Source organism: Rhinopithecus roxellana, chromosome 10 (genome assembly GCF_007565055.1).
Source record: "Rhinopithecus roxellana isolate Shanxi Qingling chromosome 10, ASM756505v1, whole genome shotgun sequence".
In the NCBI taxonomy this organism is placed as follows: Eukaryota; Metazoa; Chordata; class Mammalia; order Primates; family Cercopithecidae; genus Rhinopithecus; species Rhinopithecus roxellana.
The window spans coordinates 118,998,976-119,005,843 of record NC_044558.1 but is presented as its reverse complement, the minus strand read 5'-3'; the positions used below and the strand labels follow the sequence as shown (position 1 = coordinate 119,005,843).

Here is a 6,868-nt window from a genome sequence, read left to right as displayed (position 1 = left end):
AACACTTGACCTACTGTATAACTTTGCTCAGGTAAGCCCAAGAGGCAAGCACAGCGCCAAATCTCCAATCAGCAGACAAAGGAGCTGTGAGTAAACCATTCACTGTGCTGCTGCTCTGGCTAGAAAGTTTTGCTTTGGGGAAATCCTTTTCATGTTTGTTACCTATTGGTAGCAGCCCCGGTTCAATCCTCCGACCTACTCTTCCTTAGATGAACCAGCTTCACTCTCCTTCCCTATAGGGTGCCTCAGGGCAGGCCAAGGCCATCTGGGGACCATCGCCAGCCTCCTTTGTGCTGGTGCCAGAGAAGGATCAACCCGTGGCACTTTTCTGTGTCTCACCAGCAGGTGCTGACAGCTGAGCCATTCCACGCACCTTTGGAGCAAAGAACTGCCGGAAACCAGGGCCAAGTTCAGAGCCTGAAATTTTTTGAAAGGCTGCAAGGAGAAGCCTGGGGGGCCTGATCACACATTACGTAAGCCATATGTGAGCGGAGGATGCCACTGATGCGAGGAACCCAGTGCCTGTCAGAATTGCGCAAGTTTTACGCAGAAGCACTTAAGTGTTGCAACATGACTCCACATCTTTACCAAAAATGTGAAACATCCACCCAGCACACACTTTAAAAACGCTAAAGCTCCTCTCCACCAGGTGGCTAAGGCTGCTTGATGAGGCTGACAGGAGAAGAGCTTTGCAGGGGGCCTAACTTACTGTAGCTCTTGGCCCAGGGAGCTGAACACGCAGTACTTTGCACCCCAATAGCCTTGGGCAGCCCAAGCCGCTGATAAAATGTACTTTTTTGTGTGTTTGTTTTTCCTGGCAGTCTCATTTTGGGTTATAAATGGCTCATTATTTCTATCCCATAGATCCATTCTTGCCTCTGTTGCGTTCTCTTTCGGCTTTCCAAAATAACCGAAAGGTTGGTAAAATCAACGCTGGCGAACGGCTTGTTCTGACCTTGAGCAGAGGCCGAATTTCCACATTGCTCAAGCTATCTACAGTTGCTCCCGTGTCCGAGAGGCTGGCTAGAAAGGCCTCCTGAAAGCAGGGGATATAATTATACTTATACTAAAGCACTTGTCGCCATTAAATGCCAGGAAGTGGCATGGACCTTCCCTTGCTCCTGCCCTGCAACCTTTTCGGAGGACTATTGGGCAATCGTCAGAGGTTATAGAGTTGGAACAGCATTCCCCCCAGATAGGTCATTTTCCCTGCAGGACAGCTTGGAGGCAAATTTTATTAAGTATCAAGTAGCTGACCCAAAGCAGTATAAATAGCAAGAGAGCATATGACAAACCCAGAAATGAATGTGGTTAAACCCCAGGCTGAAGATATATAATGTGTTTACTATTATCAGCACCTGCATGAAGATATTTTTACCCAGTAGCCTTCCAGGAAAAGATGAAACATATAAGTGATGTTATTAAGGCTTAATCGTAGAAAAATAGTTTTGACCCTACTTTTGGAAGTCAGTGGGCCACAGAGTTAATTTGGGGAAGGGACCTGAGGATAGGCTGGATGTGACTGGGTATCATAGGAGGTACAGAGGGACCCTGATAAAACATCCCAAGTTCAGCTAGTTAAGAGCCAGGGGAAAAAACATGGAAGTGTAGTTTACATTGGGTAGGAACTGTAAACAGTCACTATCAGGCAAAAGGGACTTCCGAGTTGGAATTTTTGGAGAGAAACATGGAGAGCATTTTAATTCAGGCCTGTTTTCCTCCATTGTTCCGTACCTTTATTCTAGGACATACCACAGAGTACAAACCATGCTTCAGTGATATTGATCAGGCCACAGATGACTGAGTTGTGAGAGGCCATGAGCTTTCCAAGGTCGGTTTCCTAAACCAGTGCTTCTCATCAGTCCGGTCCCCACTGGCCAGAGCTGTTGACATCCTGGAAGATAATCTTATATTCCTGCAAAGGTAGGAGAAGGCTCTGGGGAGAAATGGTGTAAGTTTTTATTTTTTAGTTTTGATTATTATGGGGACATAATACGTGTAGGTATTCATGGCGGAGGTACTTGTGATGTTCTGATACACGCATGTGGTGCATAATAATCACATCATGGTAATTGGGGTGTCCATCACCTCAAGCACTTAGGTCTTTTTGTTAGGAACATCCCAATTCTATTCTTTTAGTTTCATTTTTGTTTGTTTTTGAGAGACAGAGTCTTGCTCTGTTGCCCAGGCTGGAGGGCAGTGGCAAGATCACAGCTCACCGCAACCTTGACTTCCCGGGCTCAAGTGATCCTCCGGCCTCAGCCTCCCATGTAGTTCTATTAATAGAACCAAGACAAAAAAGGCCATAGGCTTTCAGAGGCCATGGTGACCACAAGAGGCTGATGCACCACCATGCCTGGCTAATTTTTGAATGTTTCCAAGAGAAGAGGTCTCCCTATGGTGCCCAAACTGGTCTCAAACTCCTGAGCTCAAGTGATCCTCCTACCTTGGCCTTCCAAAGTGCTGGGATTACAAGTATAAGCCACATATCCAGTCTAGCAATTTAAAAATATACAGTAAATTATGGTTGACTGTTGTCGCCCGATTGTGCTGTCAAATACTAGATCTTATTTAACTATAATTTTGCAGCCATTAACCATTCCCATTTTTCCCCTTGTTCCCTGCTACCCTTCCCAGCCTCTGGTAACCATCATTCTACTCTCTGTCTCCTTGAGTTCAGTTGTTTTAATTTTTAGCTTCCCCATATGAGCAAGGACATTTGAAATTGGTCTTTCTATGAGGAATGGCATGAGTTTGACACAGAATGCAATTTGTTGAAGCACTCAGAGTCAGCAAATTTCCAACACATCCCTGGCCCTGCCTATAGCCTGCAACTTCCTGTATGCCTTGTAAAGGGAGACTTTTGCTTCTACCAGATCTGAATTCTAAAGGTGTTTTTAAGAATGGCAATATTGTGTGTTTAACCCTTTGAAGAAGACAGTAGCCACCTGAACACATCAGTTCTTACATGTTAATTAAAAATCAGTATCTTTACTTTGTATCTATTAATAGAACTAAGACAAAAAAGGGCCATAGGCTTTCAGAGGTCACAGTGACCACAAGAGGCTGATGCAGTCAAGAAATTCTTCACATAGGGCATGGGGCATGGATGTGGCTCTATCACTTTTACCCAGAACCACTCTCACTCCTGCAAAGACTGTTGACTCCTTACCCAATATTCACTCTCCATGTCTTCCTTGGTGGAATAACTGCAGCATGGGAAAGTGCCTGGCTAAAAGGCTACATTTTTCATCCTCCCTCACAGTAGGGGTGGCTAATGAAATCCCAGGAGATGTTGGGTGGTCAGGGTTGCCAGATCAAATAAGGGACACTTAGTTAAATTAGAATTTCAGTAAATAATGAACATTTTATTGTTGTCGTTGTTGTTGAGACCGAGTCTCATTCTGTCACCCGGACTAGAGTGCACTGGCGCCATTTTGGCTCACTGCAAGCTCCGCCTCCTGGGTTCAAGTGATTCTCCTGCCTCGGCCCCCTGAGTAGCAGGGATTACAGGTGTGCACCACCACACCTGGCTAATTTTTGTATTTTTAGTAGAGATGGGGTTTTGCCATATTGGCTAGACTGGTCTCGAACTCCTGGCCTCAAACAAACCACCCACCTCGGCCTCCCAAAGTGCTGGGATTACAGGCATGAGCCACCTTGCCTGGCCCACCCCTTTTGTCCTTTTTCCCATTTTCTTTTCTGGGGTATGGATGCTATGACTAGGGCTCCAGCCTCCTTCTTGGGTCATGAGGTTAAGGATGGCAGATACAAAAGACAGAGGACTGCATACCTTCAGACTTTCTTAGATGTGATAGTAACCATTGATTTTCTTTAGCTGCTTGTTGTACCTCTGTGATTTGCATCCAGCTGCTCTTCCTAACTGGTATAGCCATAATAAAGGGTGCATTGTGGCGGCAGCAGCTGAAATTGATGAAGAACCAGTCAGTAAAGCAAAACAGAGTTGGAGTGAAAAGAAGACACGGAAGGCTATGTCCAAACCTGTCTTCAACAGGTTACAGGGGTTACTAGAGTCACTATCTGGAAATCTAAGAATATCCTCTTTGTCATCACAAAACCAGATGTCTATAAGAGCCCTGCTTCAGATACCTATATAGTTTTGGGGGAAGCCAAGATCGAAGATTTATCTCAGCCAGCACAAGTAGCAGCTGCTGAGAAATTCAAAGTTCAAGGTGAAGTTGTCTCAACATTCAAGAAAACACACAGACTCCAACAGTACAAAAGGAGAGTGAAGAATACAAGGTTGATGAAACAGGTGTAGAAGTTAAGGACATAAATTGGTCAAGTCACAAGGGAATGTGTGGAGAGCAAAGGCAGTCAGAGCCCTAAAGAACACAGTAATAATATTGTAAATGCTATTATGGAATTAACAATGTAACCTTCTGAAAACAACTTTTTTTGGTGTCTCAAATGAGTGACTGCAGCTTGGTTTGAAATTTGTGCTGCTCCTATCATAAATAAAGTTAAGGCTTCTTATTGGATGAAAAAAAGAAAAGAGTGCATTGTTATTTTTGGTATTTGGTTCAGTCTGTTTACCATGTGTCATTTTGCATTTGCCTCTTGTGTATAATAAACCATTCTACTTTTTTTTTTTAGAGATGGAGTCTTGCTCTGTCGCCTAGGCTGGAGTGCAGTGGTGTGATCTTGGCTCACTATAACCTCCACCTCCCAGGTTCAAGCAATTCTCCTGCCTCAGCCTCCCGAGTAGCTGGGATTACAGGCATGTACCACCATGCCTGGCTAATTTTTTTGTATTTTTAGTGGAGAGCGGGTTTCACCATGTTAGCCTGGCTGGTCTCGAACTCCTGACCTCAAGTGATCTGTCCACCTCAGCCTCCCAAAGTGCTGGGATTACAGGCATGAGCCACTGTACCCGGCCCTAATTTTTGTATTTTCAATAGAGACGGGATTTCACCATGTTGGCCAGGCTGATCTCAAACCCCTGACCTCAAATGAGGCCCCCGCCTCGGCCTCCCAAAGTGCTAGGATTGCAGGCATGAACCACCATGCCCGGCCTTTATTTTCACTTACTATATTTTTGTAAGGACCCTGAGAAAAGTGGATAGTGTTCCCTACATTCTTTGAAATGGTAGCCCGTAACATGAGCTTCTACATGGTGTTATTACCTGACTACTCTGCAAATTGCATTTAGGTATTTTGAGTAATTACTTTAGATAATTAATAATAATAATACTTATTAAGCAGAATAGTTCCTATCTCTGCACAGAGATTTGTTCTGAAAACTCAAGACCCATGAAACGGTACTCTGAAACCCCGGAATCATATTTCAAAACAGTTTTGACAACTGTCTTATATGTTGTAAAGATTAGCTAAGGAGAGTCATGTGCACAGGAAAAGCTAATTTACAAAGCACCATCAATAATTCAGGAATGATGTAAAACCTAACTCCTTTAGCCTTGTTAGCAAGTCGACTGCTTTGAGTGTCCTCTGTGAGGCATTCTGGGAAATGAAAGGGGTCATAGAATTGGCCTCCTCGCAAATGAGCTCAAGCTAACTGGCCTAGAACCAAAGAGAAGTTACCTGGGCTAGGAACTGTATAAATACCTGCCCTCCCTTTCTGCAGTGGAATCTTTCGAAGGTTAAGCAACAGTAAATAATCAACTAAGATTTCTCAGAGTTGCTGCATTTACCTTCCTCTGCTTTTTTTTTTTTTTTTTTTTTTTTTTCCTGTCTTTGCCCATGAAGATGAAGCAACTTTGGAATGAGAGCAATATTTCCTTTTAGGACTCCCTGCTTCAGACATGCAGAGAACAAGCTCAGGCCTGGCCTGGCTGGCAGAGACTGCCTGCGGGAGAGAGCTGGGCTTGAGGTATGGGTGAGGGATGGTGAGTTAGAATTTAACAGAAGGGGAGGAGAAGAAAACTCATATGATTTTGTAAGTTTCCACACAGGCCTTTCAGCAACATCTATCAGCAAAAGAGAGGCAACAGAATCTTGCACCTTGAAAGTCATTGGGGCAAAGAGGGTCTGGGAGTCAGTTCCTGGAATATCAGCTATATTACAAAACAGAAATAAGTAATGCAAAGGAACAAGCAATACACATATGTAGAGAGACTGACCTAGAAGATCTGGCCTTGGTATCTGGGGATTGGTAATGATGTCATGATGGTTAGCTCAGAGGAGATGATGGATGAGCTCCACTTGTCTGCATCTTTATTACAAACGCAAATAAAACTTGGAATGATGTGAGTTGGCAGAAAAAACAAAGTCAATCTGTTCATTAGTGTTCTCTTCACAATGTGAAGGGGGAAAAGAACTATTTTTTTGTGTCCAGGGAATATTGAGTTATATATAATATTCATTCAGCAAACGTTCATTGAGTAATGACTGTTTGCCAGCACTACGCGAGGTGCTGAGAGTGCAAGAATTGTACAAAGCCCCTCCACTGCCCACTCTCGATAAGAGGACAGCCAGAGCCAGTCACCTTTTTTGTACTATGTTTCTCTTAAGGTAAGGACAATCGCTGCTCAAAACAAAAGTGCATATCACATGTTGATAGGCAAGTTTGCAATAATTATTTTTCTTTGTAAGGGGTTTATTACAAGCCCAGAGTAAAACTTAGAAGATCTTTTTTTGTTAGAAATCTTTTCTCTGCCACTAAATACTAAACACTTTAGTCAAGTCCTTTAATTTCTCTGGGACTAAGTTTAAACATTTATAAAATCAGGTAATAGAAAGTAGAACTAGACTGATTTAATGAATCCTGGGTTAGGACAAGTAATAAGAGGACGTTGAGGGCAGACAGCCACTAACTAGACACTTAGAAAGAGTAGGACTTCAGACTCCTTAGCCCTCAAAGTGTCTTCAAGTCTTAGTTTCTTCGTAT

General features: G+C 43.4%; 1 pseudogene; it reads left to right on the top strand.

Annotated features, from left to right (window-relative positions):
• The first annotated feature begins 1,946 nt into the window (after nucleotides 1–1,946).
• LOC104678625 lies at nucleotides 1,947–4,399 on the top strand (annotated as a pseudogene).
• Nucleotides 4,400–6,868: the final 2,469 nt, after the last annotated feature.